The sequence below is a fragment of the Tympanuchus pallidicinctus genome, unplaced genomic scaffold, assembly GCF_026119805.1.
Source record: "Tympanuchus pallidicinctus isolate F22 unplaced genomic scaffold, pur_lepc_1.0 scaffold10, whole genome shotgun sequence".
NCBI lineage: Eukaryota > Metazoa > Chordata > Aves > Galliformes > Phasianidae > Tympanuchus > Tympanuchus pallidicinctus.
Window position 1 is genome coordinate 7,725 of NW_026294619.1, and position 15,243 is coordinate 22,967.

At 53.3% G+C, this 15,243-nt stretch overlaps 2 long non-coding RNA genes across 2 annotated transcripts; one reads left to right on the plus strand and one right to left on the minus strand.

Moving 5' to 3' along the window:
* Positions 1-6,242: 6,242 nt before the first annotated feature.
* On the minus strand, positions 6,243-14,888 carry LOC128091501 (uncharacterized). Its single transcript, XR_008211432.1, has 2 exons — positions 14,671-14,888; positions 6,243-7,082 (listed from the first exon to the last, which is right to left on the minus strand). It is a non-coding gene; the product is annotated as an uncharacterized LOC128091501 (long non-coding RNA).
* LOC128091504 (uncharacterized) lies at positions 14,854-15,104 on the plus strand. Its single transcript, XR_008211435.1, has 2 exons — positions 14,854-14,896; positions 14,927-15,104. It is a non-coding gene; the product is annotated as an uncharacterized LOC128091504 (long non-coding RNA).
* The last annotated feature ends 139 nt before the right edge of the window (positions 15,105-15,243 follow it).

Below are 15,243 nucleotides of genomic sequence, written 5' to 3' on the forward strand. Positions count from 1 at the left end.
ACCCTCACTGTCAAAAACTTCTTCCTTATATCCAATCTAATTCTCCCCTCTTTTAGTTCAAAACCATTTCCCCTTGTCCTATCACCACAGGCTTTTCTTAAAGAGTCTGTCTCCTTCTTTCCTACAGATATGCCCTTTAGATACTGAAAGGCCACTATCAGGTCACCTCAGAGCCTTCTCTTCTCCAGGATGAACAGCCACGGCTCTTTCAGCCCATCTTTACAGGGGGTGTTCAATCCCTCGGATCATTTTTGCGGCCCTCCTTTGTCTCTCCTGTTCTGAGGACTCCACATCTGGATGCAAAACTAGAGGTGAGAGCACTGATATTCCTAAAAGGACCCAAAGGAACATGAGATGCCAGAACTGAATACCAATTCTGGGAGGACCAAGTCTCTTATTCAGCAGCCACACACTGCTGGCCAGCAATTACTGACGTGGTTATAACACTGATGCTTGCTTGGGATAGAGTTCTTGCATAGTCAAATTTGAATTATTTAGAGGCAGCTCTCTGGTCTTTTAACATAGCTCTCAGAATACATTTGATGACTTAGATCATCTGTTGCTGTCTGATAGGCTGCAATGTACATCTGTGTCCAAATGTATTTTAAACGTTTTTGCAATATGGATCATCATAATCTCTTCAATGATTTATGCTAAAACGATAACAGGTAGAAAAGTATGTAAAAATATGGGTTAGAATAATGACTATTGTTTTCCTTAATCCTATCTAATTTGCAATTGATTGTAAAAGCTGACATTGATATGACATGGCAACAAGACTTACTCCAAGTTGTCCAAGTCATCTTTTACATCTCATGTCATTGTTAACTTCTGTAAAAGGCTAGCACATGGGATGAAGGGATCTTGGGATCACTGAGTTCTTTCCTTTGCTGCAATACGGAACGGTCTGCACAACAACCTTTCTGCATTCTGTCTCATCTGCTCCTAAAAGCCACTAACAAGAATCACACTCAGTAAATCAGTCTTAAATTGAAGAGAACATTGTAAGAAAGAGATCTTTGAGGTGTTGGATTTGTGTAGGTGAAATGAAGACGAAGAGAAGCCTTGGCTCTGTTGTGTGACTGTTCGTTGAACCATTTCTAGTCTAGCTGTAATATGGAGATAGATACAGAAGTAGAAGAGAAAGTTAGAGAAGGTGATGGGTAAGTGGTATTCGTGCTGTAAGATTTGTGCACCTAGCAGGAAGAAATAAATGAGTTAGTGTAATTTGTCTGGATACTGTTTTTTGAAGCGATGTATTTTCTCTTGGGTATGAAATACTGATTTTAAGAAAACTATATTTTAGCATTATTTTATGTGTAAGCTTGTGTTGTTGTTGTTTAAATGGCTGCTTCTTCAGATGATGAATATCACTGGGTTGTGTGAATAGTATGCTGGTTTTACCACTGATTTGGATTCTTGCCACATTTAGAACTAAGAAAGCTAGGCTGCAATCCCGAGTTTCCGTAATATGTACAGTTGGGCGCTGTTAGTGAAGCTTTAAACTTAATTTTACACAGTTACATAGGTAGGCACTATACAATCCAGGGCACAGAATTCATTCAGCATTAAATCCAAATATTCTGATCTTGGAATCAGGGAGATGTTGATGGAAGCAAACTGTGACTGCCACCTTAATGTTTGTTGAATGTTAAAAAAAGCGTTGGTTTCAAAACCAGTGCTGGAAGTCATTTTTGCCAGGATGAGTCAACATTTTCAAAGTTAGCATGAGATGGTTTCTTAACTTCATAATGACTTGATAACCGAGAGCAGGAAAGAAGTAGCTCATGAGCGAGCAGAGGAGAATGCTTGCTTTTAAACAATGATCTGCTTAATGGATGGTAAACCAACGATGTAAAACATCAAATAAATGAATGTCTATGGACGAAGATACAAAGATGTCTTTTAAAAGTTAAGTGCAAACAACGGTCACCGATGAAAGACAAAACTTTGGAGATAAAACTCTAGTTTTCAAATGGGGGTTTTGGTTGTTTGTTTGCTTGTTGTTTTTTAATCTGTAGAAGTTTTCTCAGAGATTAGCAATATTTTAAAATATTAGTTTATGTCTTGCTATCTTTGTAGAGACTGGCAAACCTCTCATGGTAGCTACTCAAAAGCACTGTAGGAACGGCCCTAAATAATGCCAGGGAAAGGATAAAAAAGATAATGTGAATTCCAGGAAAAGCTTTACAAATGAATGCTTGATGCGAAAGTATTGTGAAGAAGAGGAAAAAGAAGAAAAAGTGGAACAGAACGTGACTTCAGTGTGACTGTAAAAAAATAACAGCAGAAAGTCCAATAAAGTTGTCCACTATGTGAGCAAACCTTAAGTACAATTAAATACATGCTGTAATCAGCTATGTGCAATGCACAGGTAACTTGACATGGGACATTCTTATAGAGATTTAGCCAGACCAATACACACAGTTTCAGTTTATTCGTAGTACGCTGAGTCTTATGTGATAATTTGTGTTCATTTTACCATGCAGAATTTAGTAAGTGACGTAGCACTTTTTATCTCTGTTTTCCTTTGTGTGCCGCATAGTTTAACCAAAACCACAGCGCCAGGCTGAGTACAGATTTCAGGACAGAGGAACATGATTGTCAAGATAATCTACTCGATATTTTTCTTCTGTTCCAAGCCACTGGCAATACTTTTACTGCTATGAGAATTTGTCTTGTACTTCATTTTCTCTTCACTACACAACTACCAACCTTATTTTTCATCGCTTGCTACAGGTTTTAGAGGGTACGATGTGTTTCTTTTTAATATTCTTTACCTTTGGCTGTATGAGTCTTTTCTTTGGTGGCACTGGTTCCTTGGTTGGACTGTCTTCACATGGTTGTTCCCTTCTGGTTGTGCGGAGTTCTCCACACCTCCTTCTTCTTGTTCCCCAGAGCTTCGTAGCTGTTGGTTAGAGCGATTTCAGGGGCAAGGGGCAGGCTCTTCTTTCTGCTCTGCATAGAGACAAGGGTCCAGTCTGCCTCATGTTGCATGCTTTTGCCATCCGTGTCCTTGGAGTTGGAAGCCTGTTTACCCTCTTCCCCTTGCTGGGACTTACAGATAGAACTGCTGCCTGTGCCACTGCATTTTAGCATGCATCAGTCTTTGTCCAATTGCTCGATCCATCTCAGGATCTGCTGGGGGCTCCACGTCTTCTTTTTCGGTCTTGGCCTGCAGTACCTGCTTCCTTAGCCTTACTTTTGGGGACTGGTGTGAGTCTGGTGTTGCTGCCTTTATTTTTGTGGATCTGCTCAGCTCCCCGATCCCAGGCAGCACCCTGAGCTGCCTTCAGCCTCTGGTGGAGGGAGTTGTGGGTGCTGCAGACCCCTGCTTGTGGTGATGAGGTGAGCAGGATGGGGCCGTGCCTCCCCAGCCCGGAGTTGCTGGGTGCAAGGAGTAAGGCAAAGGGCTGCTGCAACAAAAGCAATGTGTCTTTGCAATGCTTGCTTTGAAGCTTGTTTTGCATCATTTTCTCTTTCTTGCCTATCTCCTGTGGCAGGTTGAGCGAGGGCTGCAGCCAGGATCGACCCAGAGCCGCGAGCTGTTCTGGCAACAAGGAGACCGTGGAGGTGGTGAGTGCTGGGAATGCTGGGGTGCGAGGCCCCCCCACGGTGTGGGGACTGCCTGTCCCCTTACACCTTGGTGCAGGGGCTGCCAGCCAGGCATCCCTCTGCAGGTGGCTCACAGGCTGGGGCTACAGTGAGGAGTGGAGTGCAGCAAAGTCTTTCCCAGCTCAGCAGCGAGGCGAGCCCTGTCCTTGCATCTCCAGCCTCTGGATGGAGACCTTTGGATGGGGCTTGTGGCTGAGGGTGATGCCAGATAGAAGACAAAAGCACTTCCTGCATCCCTCCTCCTGTTTATGAGGTGATGGGGTGCCCAGAGCCATGCTCATCCCCGAATTTGGGCCCCCACCCTACAGCTTCGTTCTTGTCTTCCAGCGCTGAAGGCAGACGCCTACTGCTCTCCAGGAAAATGGAGTGGCTGCGATGGGAATGGAGAGGAAATGGGAGCAGTGGTGCTGGGGTGACAGCAGCTCTTGCTTCCTATCAGCACTTGGGGTCCCGGTGATGCTTCCTGCTATGGGGCACCTCCCTGCTCCTGCGAAGGTAGGGATTGCATGGCAACACAGCATCCTGGGGACAAGTGAATCTTATCTGCCCTCCTCCACCGGCAATGATGGTGCAGTGATGCAGCTGGGTGCTGCTGCCGGCTGTGAGCAAGAAATGGCAGAAGCTGCACAACATTGTGATGTTCTCTATCCTGCTAAACGCAGCGTTGTGGGAGCCAGCATGTGGTAGAACCCCCCAGTGTCCCCATTCCAGATCTCTGTTCCGCGGGGCCCCACTAAGATTTTGAGACCCTGTTCGTCCCGCAGCTCTTGGCTGAGGCTGAGGCTTCCCTGCGTGGTGATGCTTAGATGGGGGCTGCACACTGGAAGTGCATGAAAATTCTAGTGGTTGGGGGGAGACCAGTTGCTCTGTACCTCCTCCAGCTTGCTTTACGGGACGGAAAGAAGAGCGGAAAATGTCAGGTGAGCAAAATTTTTTATTATCCAGGTGTTCCCGCAGATATGCTACGTGCTTTGTGTTCGCCTTGTCTTCCTACAAATCCTTCAATAGCAGAAGAAATAGGGAGGATGATGAAAAAGGTGGACCATAATGCAGAGCTTCCTGTGGACAAAAAAAAGGATGCGGGCAGAAAGGAGCCCTCCGCCTGGGGAGGGGACCCAGTACCCCTTCTGTGCGGATGGAGCTGGGGTGCCCTCGGCCTTAGGAGGGGACCCCGTGCGTGGAGGTGGGATGGGGCTTAGCTCTGAAGTTTTCAAGAGATCCCCATGCGTGCTGGCGAGGCTGGGGTGCCCTCCTGCTGGGGAGGGGACCCCGTGCGTGGAGGTGGGATGGGGCTTAGCTCTGAAGTTTTCAAGAGATCCCCATGCGTGCAGCCAAGGCTGGGGTGCCCTCCGGCTGGAGAGGGGACCCCGTGCGTGGAGGTGAGATGGGGCTTAGCTCTGAAGTTTTCAAGAGATCCCCATGCATGCAGGCAAGGCTGGGGTGCCCTCCTGCTGGAGAGGGGACCCCGTGAGTGGAGGTGAGATGGGGCTTAGCTCTGAAGTTTTCAAGAGATCCCCATGCGTGCTGGAGAGGCTGGGGGGCCCTCCTGCTGGGGAGGGGACCCCGTGCGTAGAGGTGGGATGGGGCTTAGCTCTGAAGTTTTCAAGAGATCCCCATGCGTGCAGGCAAGGCTGGGGTGCCCTCCTGCTGGAGAGGGGACCCCGTGAGTGGAGGTGAGATGGGGCTTAGCTCTGAAGTTTTCAAGAGATCCCCATGCGTGCTGGAGTGGCTGGGGTGCCCTCCTGCTGGGGAGGGGACCCCGTGCGTAGAGGTGGGATGGGGCTTAGCTCTGAAGTTTTCAAGAGATCCCCATGCGTGCAGGCAAGGCTGGGGTGCCCTCCTGCTGGAGAGGGGACCCCGTGAGTGGAGGTGAGATGGGGCTTAGCTCTGAAGTTTTCAAGAGATCCCCATGCGTGCTGGCGAGGCTGGGGTGCCCTCCTGCTGGGGAGGGGACCCCGTGAGTGGAGGTGGGATGGGGCTTAGCTCTGAAGTTTTCAAGAGATCCCCATGCATGCTGGCGAGGCTGGGGTGCCCTCCTGCTGGGGAGGGGACCCCGTGAGTGGAGGTGGGATGGGGATTAGCTCTGAAGTTTTCAAGAGATCCCCATGCGTGCTGGCGAGGCTGGGGTGCCCTCCTACTGGAGAGGGGACCCCGTGCGTGGAGGTGGGATGGGGCTTAGCTCTGAAGTTTTCAAGAGATCCCCATGCGTGCAGGCAAGGCTGGGGTGCCCTCCTGCTGGGGAGGGGACCCCGTGCGTGGAGGTGGGATGGGGCTTAGCTCTGAAGTTTTCAAGAGATCCCCATGCGTGCTGGCGAGGCTGGGGTGCCCTCCTGCTGGAGAGGGGACCCCGTGCGTGGAGGTGGGATGGGGCTTAACTCTGAAGTTTTCAAGAGATCCCCATGCATGCAGGCAAGGCTGGGGTGCCCTCCGGCTGGAGAGGGGAACCCGTGCATGGAGGTGGGATGGGGCTTAGCCCTCGAGTTTTCGAGGGATCCCCTTGTGTGGGGGGGGAGGCTGGGGTCCCTCCACCTGGTGTCAACGGTTTACTGCCTCTTTGGCCCGGTTCTGTGGCCCATGTCATTGTTTTCTGACTTTTGGCTATCAGTATTACACACGGTAACATCGTGTAATGCACTGGGGGTTTTATTTGTAATGCTCAGTTCCAAATATTTGTCCGACAGAGGAGAACTACTTTTCCCCAGGTGGCTATGCGGTCAGCAAGGAGATATAACTGTATGCAAGGTCACCTCATCCTTCTTCTTTCTATGCTCTTCTTCACCTGCATCAACTCCAAAGCAATTGAAAACAGCAGCAACAATCCGACGTCGAGCAATGTCGTTTAGCAATCAGCAAAATACAGTGAGAGAGATAGAGAGTTTGTCAGGTAGGTAGGTCTTGTCACAACGCTGAGGTGTAGGTCCAGTTCAGTTGAGCAGATGGATAACAGCAGACGGCAAATTGCAAATGGAGAAGTGCAGATGGAATAGAGCAGGCAAAGAAGAAAGATCAGGTGACCTTGCACACAGTTATATCTCCTCGCTGACCGCAAAGCCTCCTTGGGAAATGTAGTTCTTCTCCGTCAGACAAATATTCAGAACTGAGCATTAAAAGTGAAACCCCCAGTGCATTACATGATGTTATGGTGTGGAATACTGATAGCCAAAAGTCATAAAACTGTGACACCTGGGGAGGGGACCCCGTGCGTGGGGAACAGCCCCTGGTGAAGGGGTCTCTCCCCTGAGTGCGTGTCTGTGGTACCTGGTGCTTGTCGCATTTTCAGGCGCTCTGGCTGCTCCGTAGCTGAGGTGGTCTCGCTGCTCTTTGGCCTGTGTCTCTGCTAGCCTCTTCTTGCCCGCCTGCTGGCTGCGGCCATGTACACCTATCCGAGGCTGAGCTTCTCCCTGCCCTTGTGCTTTGCCTTCAAGATCTCTTGTTTCACAAGCTCTCTCTGTTCAACTGTGTTATATCTAGGTGGGAAGAAATATAATCACCAGTTATTTTCTTGCAACTTCTGTGGTTCTGCATCTTTCTTTCAGCCCACTCCCTCCCATGTTTATTTTCTGTTAGCTGTCGGTTACAATCTTGCCCGTACTGACAAAATTACGGGTTTACCACACTTACTTTTTCAGGAAGCTGTACGTTTGCAGAAGCTGGCACAGCTTTCCATGAAAAAGAGCGCAGGAGGAGGAACGCGGGACGGAGATTAGGCTCGGCCTGCCCGAGCCGCGCCCCAGCGCCGCGTCTTCTGTCGCTCAACGGCCGAAGCAGACGGGCGGCGACGAAAGCTGCCGGTCGCCTTAATGCCGGAGGCAGTGCCGGCACTCGGGAGGACGGCAGAGCCCGGCGCTGCTCGGCTCGAAGCGCTCCCCGCCCGCCCGGCCCGTTTCCCCACCTGGCAGCGCGGCGTCGGCTCGGCTCCGGGTGAAGCAGGCAGCCGTGCTTAGCGGCGTCACGGCAAGCAAGCCGCTGGCAACGGCACGCGTTCCAACGGGCTGCCACCCGCACAGCGCCCGCCCCAGCCGCGCGCCGCCCCGGCAACGGCTTCCTGCCCTCCTCCTCGCGCCTCCTCCTCTGTCTCTCCCGCGGCCGCGGCCGGGGCTGCCCGACGGAGCGGGGAGGTGCGGGCCGGGGCGGAGCGGAGCGGGGAGGTGCGGGGCCGCGGCCGTCGGTACCTCCCGGGGCTCCGTCCGCAGCGCCCATCCGGGCTGCGCCCTTCAAAGCGGCGTCCGGGGCGCCGGCCTGCGGGCACGGCACCGCCATCCCCGGCTGTGGCCGGTTTTGTCCTCCCGTGATATTGGTTTAGCAATAAAGCAACTTGGATGATGACTATTCAAATAGCGTCATTATTCCCTTAGGACAAACCGCGGAAGGACTCTTTGTGGGTCGGGGCTGGACGTGGCCGTGTGAGGCTCTTTCCCAGCCCTAATGGTTCTGTGATTCTACCATTCCTTCTGAAGTGCGGGTTTACTCCTTGAAGTACCAAACTGCAGCTACGGAGAGCGCAGTAACGCTTCTCCGTTCAAGGCTGCTCTTCAAGGATGCCTTTCTGGGAGCACTAGAGCTGTCAGGATCCTTGTATTTCTCACGTCCCTAAACTCTGCATCCCTAAACCTCTGCGTGGAGACTGGGGGAGTAAATCCCCTCCTTCCCCTTCCCGCCCACCGTAAGGGCAGAGCAAGTGATATAGCAGTGTATACTTGCCTTTGTACTGGGCTTGATATACTGAACACACCTTCAGCTTTGTTCACTTGAGTCTACTACTAGCAGTCACTAGCAGCCAGCGCCAGCATCCTGGCCCTGTACTGTTCGTGAGAAAACTGCAGACTTGATCAATTCCGAAACGTTGCGGTTGAGTATTAAACTGGACTTCGCAGAGGTAGGGGAAATGCTCGCTAAGGGTACCATCTAGTGGTAGTAAGAGGCAAAGACTTACAGAGGCAGCGGATTTCGATTGTGTAAAGCAAATGCCAACCCTATCGAGAAGCTGCTCATCAGCTCGCTCCTGTTCAAATAGATGATGCCACTGAGCAGGACTGGGATGAGATCTCATGCGGCCCGGCATGTCCTAGCTGTGTGGGGTGAGGCCACACGAAGGGAATCCTTGGTCCTGCACTTTGGCCGTAACAACCCCAGGCAGCGCTACAGGTCTGGGGCAGAGTGGCTGCCCCGCAAGAGTGTGTAGAGGAAGCAGAGCTGGGGGTATTGGTCCGTGCTGGGCTGAACGTGAGCCAGCAGTGTGCCCAGGTGGCCGTGAAAGCCAATGGCGTCCTGGCTTGTATCAGAAATAGCATTGCCAGCAGGAGCAGGGAAGTGACCATCCCTCTGTTCTGAGCCCTGCTGAGGCTGCAGCTGGAGTACTGTGCTCGCTTTTGGGCCCCCCACTGCAAGAAAGGCATGGAGGCCCTGGAGCGTGTCCAGAGAAGGGCAGCAAAGCTGGTGAGGGGTCTGGAGCACAAGTCTTACGAGGAGCAGCTCAGGAAGCTGGGATTGCGTAGCCTGGCGGGGAGTCAGGGGAGACCCTATCGCACTCTGCACCTGAAGGGAGGCTGAGGTGAGGTGGGGCTTGGCCTCTTCCTACCTAAAAGCCTTTTCAATATCAGCTGGTTTTCTTCCAACAACACATCAAAGATGTTTCCTGATACTTTTGTGCTTGAGTGTTTGCCTTCCCAGCTGCCACAGTCAAATTTGTGGAAATCCTCACAGGGCACTACAGTGTCATACCTAGAATTTGGGAGTCTGGCCAAGAGTGCCAGAAGAAAAAAGAAAAAAAGAGGAAACTTATAGTAAGATTTCTGTTTGATACAAGCTCCATTGCATACAGACTGTTGAACTCCCTGTAAGTTTTTGCTGAGGATGCCATAATATACCCTCTGTCTTTGACATATAAGGCATATAACTACAGAGTCTGAATTAGTCAGCTTCAGCTAACGACCACAGATCATCATAAAATCATAACCAGTTTCAGCTGCGGTATGCAATGCTGATATGCTTTGTAATGACTTAGGAGAGGAGACATCACCTTCTGCATCATTTGTAGTAGCATAAGGAAAAGGCTGAGGCATTTAATGTGGCCGATTTTTCTTGGTTGTCTTTTTTTTGCTGTTTGTTTGTTTGTTAGCTTTTGCGTTTCAGTCTCAGTTTTTCATAACAGTGACAGGTTTCAGGCTGCTGAGTCCTCTGAATTTGAAGACCATGACCGGCAGAGCAGTGACTTCCCAACTGTGGCCAGAAATTGTGAAGAAACAGTTGTACGAGCTCAGTGTTCATAAGTCTATAGGGCCTGATGTGATTCATCCTAGAGTGCTGAAGGACTTAATAGATGTTAAAGCTGGACCCTTTCCACCTATTTGCCAAAGGTCGTGGGAGGGCACTGCTGGTTTGAACCTAGATAGTGTTACGCTGATCAAGAATAAGGGAGCAGAGAATGCCCGGAAAACAGACCTGCTGGTCTAAGCTCAGGCCCTGGAAAAGTTAAGGATATTACCTGCTATTGGAGATACTTAAAGAACAAAGCCTTTATCAGGCATAGTCCCCAGGAGTTCATGAAGGGAATGTCCTGCCTTAGTAATCTCATCTTCTGTTAGAAGGTCTCTGGCTTAGTGGATGGGGTGCATTAAACACAGCACAGCCAGCTGCGGCTGGCAATTCTTCTGCTTTATTTAGTGCTGGTGCAACCTCATCTTAAATACTGTGTGCAGTTCTGTGCTCCACAATCTAGAGGGAATGTTACGATACTTGCATGGATGCAAAGGAAGGCATCAAAGCTGGTAAAAGTGCTGGAAGGCATGTGGTGTGAGGAGAAGCTGAAGATGGTCTGGCTGGCTGGTAGGGATGAACGGAGGTAACCTTCTTTGTCTCCAAAACTTTCCAAAGGGAAATGGAGAGGGAGGTGCCATTTACTTCTTCCTTGTCACAGATGCAAGGACACAAAGGAACAGCACAGAGGTATGACATGGGAGGTTCAGAATGGATAGCAGGACAAATTTATTTCTAGTGAAGGTGGTTGAAAACAGGAAGGGGCTTCCTAGTGAGGCAGCTCATGTCCCATGACTGTCAGTGTCCAAGGGACATTTGGACAATGCGCTTATAAATGTGCTTTATCTTTTTGTTAGCTCTCCGGCAGTTAAGTGCATGGTCTTCGTAGGAACCTTCCACCTCCTATCCTATCCTATCCTATCCTATCCTATCCTATCCTATCCTATCCTATCCTATCCTATCCTATCCTATCCTATCCTATCCTATCCATGTTCCTCTACTCTACTGTACTGTACTGTACTGTACTGTACTCTACTCTACTCTACTCTACTCTAGGAAAGAACGTAACAGAGCAGAGATCTATCAGAACCACCCAGGGTCAGAAATGCATCAGAGAGACCTCTTTGGGAAGAGACCAGATGACAACATACAACTAGAAAAGGCCTTTGAGGGCTTCCGCAGCATACTTCTTCACCCTGAAGGTGCCATATGAGGCGACCACTATGGTGACAGTGGTTGTAAGCAAATCTGCAGTCAGAGGTCAAATCATAAATCATGCAACCGTGGTGCATGGGCTGCATCCCCCTGCAGGTAGCTCACAGAGTTCCTCTTCCCGCAGGTCTGGAGCTGCAGTGAGCATAGAAGTGCAGCAAAGCCTTTCCCAGCTCAGCAGCAAGGTGAGCCCTGTCCTTGCATCTCCAGCCTCTGTATGGTGCCCTTTGGAAATAGTTTGTGGCTGAGGCTGGGTGCCAGATAGAGGACAAAAGCACTTCTTGCATCCCTCCTCCTGTGTGTGGGGTGACGGGGTGCCTGGTACCACGTTCCTCTCTGAAGCTGGACCCCCACCCTGCAACTTCCTTCTTGTCTTCCAGCACTGAAGGCACACGCCCACTGCTCTCCAGGAAGATGGAGCGGCTGCAGTGGGAATGGAGAGGAACGGGGAGCAGTGGTGCAGGAGTGCTGGGGTGCAAGTAGCACTTCCTAAAGGCAGTTGGGGTCCTGGTGATGCTTCCTGCTGTGGGGCACCACTCAGCTCCTGCGGGGGTAGAGGCTACCTGGGGACACGGCATCCTGGGGGCAGCTACATCTCCTCCACCGGCAGTGCAGGTGCAGTGATGCAGCTGGGTGCTGCTGCAGGTTGTGAGCAAGAAATGGCAGAAGCTGCACAAGTGTGATGTTCTCTGTCCTGCTAAGAGCAGTGTCGGTGGGACCCGGCACGTGGTGGAACCTTCCACTACCCCCATCCCAGTTCGCTGCTCCCCTGGGCCCTGCGCAGCTCTGGAGCCCCTGCTTCTCCCCCAGCTCTTGGCTGAGGCTGAGGCTTCCCAGGGTGGTGCTACTTATCAGCGGGCAGCCCTTTGGGACTGCATGCATTCTCCCATGGGTGGGGGGAGAGCTGCAGTGCCGTCCCCCATCCAGCCTGCTTTCCGGAGTGCAAACAACAGCAGAACATCTACACTGAGAACAACAATTTATTTCCCAGGTGTTCCGGCAGATATGCTGGCAGCATTGGGCACGGATGGTCTTCTCTAAGTTCCTTAAAGACGAGACAACACGGAGGAAGACGAAAACGTCTGACCACGACAAATCCATCCTGTTGAGAAAAAATGAAAGGATATGGGGAGAGGAGTGCCCTCCATACCCCATGCATGCAGGTAAGATGGGGCTTAGCCCTGAAGTTTTCAAGGGATCCCCGTGCGTGCAAGCGAGGCTGGGGTGCCCTCCTGCTGGAAAGGGGACCCCGTGCGTGGAGGTGGGATGGGGCTTAGCTCTGAAGTTTTCAAGAGATCCCCATGCGTGCTGGCAAGGCTGGGGTGCCCTCCTGCTGGAGAGGGGACCCCGTGCGTGGAGGTGGGATGGGGCTTAGCTCTGAAGTTTTCAAGAGATCCCCATGCGTGCAGGCAAGGCTGGGGTGCCCTCCTACTGGAGAGGGGACCCCGTGCGTGGAGGTGGGATGGGGCTTAGCTCTGAAGTTTTCAAGAGATCCCCATGCGTGCTGGCGAGGCTGGGGTGCCCTCCTACTGGAGAGGGGACCCCGTGCGTGGAGGTGAGATGGGGCTTAGCTCTGAAGTTTTCAAGAGATCCCCATGCGTGCTGGCGAGGCTGGGGTGCCCTCCTACTGGAGAGGGGACCCCGTGCGTGGAGGTGAGATGGGGCTTAGCTCTGAAGTTTTCAAGAGATCCCCATGCGTGCTGGCGAGGCTGGGGTGCCCTCCTACTGGAGAGGGGACCCCGTGCGTGGAGGTGGGATGGGGCTTAGCTCTGAAGTTTTCAAGAGATCCCCATGCGTGCTGGCGAGGCTGGGGTGCCCTCCTGGCTGGGGAGGGGACCCCGTGCATGGAGGTGGGATGGGGCTTAGCTCTGAAGTTTTCAAGAGATCCCCATGCGTGCTGGCGAGGCTGGGGTGCCCTCCTGCTGGGGAGGGGACCCCGTGCGTGGAGGTGGGATGGGGCTTAGCTCTGAAGTTTTCAAGAGATCCCCATGCGTGCTGGCGAGGCTGGGGTGCCCTCCTACTGGAGAGGGGACCCCGTGCGTGGAGGTGAGATGGGGCTTAGCTCTGAAGTTTTCAAGAGATCCCCATGTGTGCTGGCGAGGCTGGGGTGCCCTCCTGCTGGAGAGGGGACCCCGTGCGTGGAGGTGGGATGGGGCTTAGCTCTGAAGTTTTCAAGAGATCCCCATGCGTGCTGGCGAGGCTGGGGTGCCCTCCTACTGGAGAGGGGACCCCGTGCGTGGAGGTGAGATGGGGCTTAGCTCTGAAGTTTTCAAGAGATCCCCATGCGTGCTGGCGAGGCTGGGGTGCCCTCCTACTGGAGAGAGGACCCCGTGCGTGGAGGTGAGATGGGGCCTTAGCTCTGAAGTTTTCAAGAGATCCCCATGCGTGCAGGCAAGGCTGGGTGTCCTCCTGCTGGGGAGGGGACCCCGTGATTGGAGGTGAGATGGGGCTTAGCTCTGAAGTTTTCAAGAGATCCCCATGCGTGCAGGCAAGGCTGGGGTGCCCTCCTGCTGGAGAGGGGACCCCGTGCGTGGAGGTGAGATGGGGCTTAGCTCTGAAGTTTTCAAGAGATCCCCATGCGTGCTGGCGAGGCTGGGGTGCCCTCTGGCTGGGGAGGGGACCCCGTGCGTGGAGATGGGATGGGGCTTAGCTCTGAAGTTTTCAAGAGATCCCCATGCGTGCTGGCGAGGCTGGGGTGCCCTCCTGCTGGGGAGGGGACCCCGTGCGTGGAGGTGAGATGGGGCTTAGCTCTGAAGTTTTCAAGAGATCCCCATGCGTGCTGGCGAGGCTGGGGTGCCCTCCTGCGGGGGAGGGGACCCCGTGCGTGGAGGTGGGATGGGGCTTAGCTCTGAAGTTTTCAAGAGATCCCCATGCGTGCTGGCGAGGCTGCTGTGCCCTCCTACTGGAGAGGGGACCCCGTGCGTGGAGGTGGGATGGGGCTTAGCTCTGAAGTTTTCAAGAGATCCCCATGCGTGCTGGCGAGGCTGGGGTGCCCTCCTGCTGGGGAGGGGACCCCGTGCGTGGAGGTGGGATGGGGCTTAGCTCTGAAGTTTTCAAGAGATCCCCATGCGTGCTGGCGAGGCTGGGGTGCCCTCCGGCTGGGGAGGGGACCCCGTGAGTGGAGGTGGGATGGGGCTTAGCTCTGAAGTTTTCAAGAGATCCCCATGCGTGCTGGCGAGGCTGGGGTGCCCTCCGGCTGGGGAGGGGACCCCGTGCGTGGGGAACAGCCCCTGGTGAAGGGGTCTCTCCCCTGAGTGCGTGTCTGTGGTACCTGGTGCTTGTCGCATTTTCAGGCGCTCTGGCTGCTCCGTAGCTGAGGTGGTCTCGCTGCTCTTTGGCTGTGTCTCTGCTAGCCTCTTCTTGCCCGCCTGCTGGCTGCGGCCATGTACACCTATCCGAGGCTGAGCTTCTCCCTGCCCTTGTGCTTTGCCTTCAAGATCTCCTGTTTCACAAGCTCTCTCTTTTCAACTCTGTTATATCTAGGTGGGAAGAAATATAATCACAAGTTATTTTCTTGCAACTTCTGTGGTTCTGCATCTTTCTTTCAGCCCACTCCCTCCCATGTTTATTTCCCCACCTTTTCCCCACCTGGCAGCGCGGCGTCGGCTCGGCTCCGGGTGCGGCACAAAGCCGTGCTTAGCGGCGTCACGGCAAGCAAGCCGCTGGCAACGGCACGCGTTCCAACGGGCTGCCACCCGCACAGCGCCCGCCCCAGCCGCGCGCCGCCCCGGCAACGGCTTCCTGCCCTCCTCCTCGCGCCTCCTCCTCTGTCTCTCCCGCGGCCGCGGCCGGGGCTGCCCGACGGAGCGGGGAGGTGCGGGCCGGGGCGGAGCGGAGCGGGGAGGTGCGGGGCCGCGGCCGTCGGTACCTCCCGGGGCTCCGTCCGCAGCGCCCATCCGGGCTGCGCCCTTCAAAGCGGCGTCCGGGGCGCCGGCCTGCGGGCACGGCACCGCCATCCCCGGCTGTGGCCGGTTTTGTCCTCCCGTGATATTGGTTTAGCAATAAAGCAACTTGGATGATGACTATTCAAATAGCGTCATTATTCCCTTAGGACAAACCGCGGAAGGACTCTTTGTGGGTCGGGGCTGGACGTGGCCGTGTGAGGCTCTTTCCCAGCCCTAATGGCTCTGTGATTCTACCATTCCTTTTCAAGTGCGGGTT